The 723-nt window shown below is 47.3% G+C and overlaps 1 non-coding gene across 1 annotated transcript; it reads left to right on the forward strand.

Annotated features, from left to right (window-relative positions):
• The first annotated feature begins 320 nt into the window (after positions 1-320).
• LOC122490713 lies at positions 321-451 on the forward strand. The gene has a single exon (XR_006299246.1).
• Positions 452-723: the final 272 nt, after the last annotated feature.

Here is a 723-nt window from a genome sequence, read left to right on the forward strand (position 1 = left end):
GATGTTTTCTTCTGGGATTTTATGGTTTCAACCCTATGTTTAAGTCTCTAATACATTTTGAGCTGATTTGCATATATGGTGTGAGACAAGGGCCCAGTTTCATTTTTCTGCATATACGTACCCAATTTTCCCTACAATATTTATTGAAGAGACTCTCCTTTCCCCATTGCATGTTTTTGAAACTCCTCTTGAAGACCAATTGACCATAGATGCGCTGATTTATTTCTGGGCCCTCTATTCTGTTCCATTTGCCTATATGTCGGTTTTTTATACCAGTACCATACTGTTTTTGATTACTTTGTAATATATTTTGACATTAAGGCCTCTCTCCCACGGGGCTGCGGGGGGTCCCTTTTCTCCTCGGCCAGGTCTGGAGGGCAAGATCAGCCCTTGAAGATCATTGTCAGGACTGCCACAAGCTGGCAGCCTTGTTTTCCTGCCTCAGACATCTGTGGTTGCTGGGAGCCCTCACTTGGTCTATACCAGGCATGCCAACCCCATACCCAGACTAGGGTCTGAAGTGGCAACACTGGTCATGGGGGCCTACAGCTCTCCTCAGATAGTGCTAGGTTCTCATGGGCTGAACCTGGCCTGTGTTGCCCCAAAAGTAGCTTGGCCCCTTGTCTGCCCCATAGGCAACACCTAACAAACACCTAAACAGGTAGTGATCTACAACAAAGATCCCTGTGAGGGAGTGGGGCCTCTCACCTCCTGCTCTCCTAC

This window comes from Prionailurus bengalensis, chromosome B2, assembly GCF_016509475.1.
Source record: "Prionailurus bengalensis isolate Pbe53 chromosome B2, Fcat_Pben_1.1_paternal_pri, whole genome shotgun sequence".
NCBI lineage: Eukaryota > Metazoa > Chordata > Mammalia > Carnivora > Felidae > Prionailurus > Prionailurus bengalensis.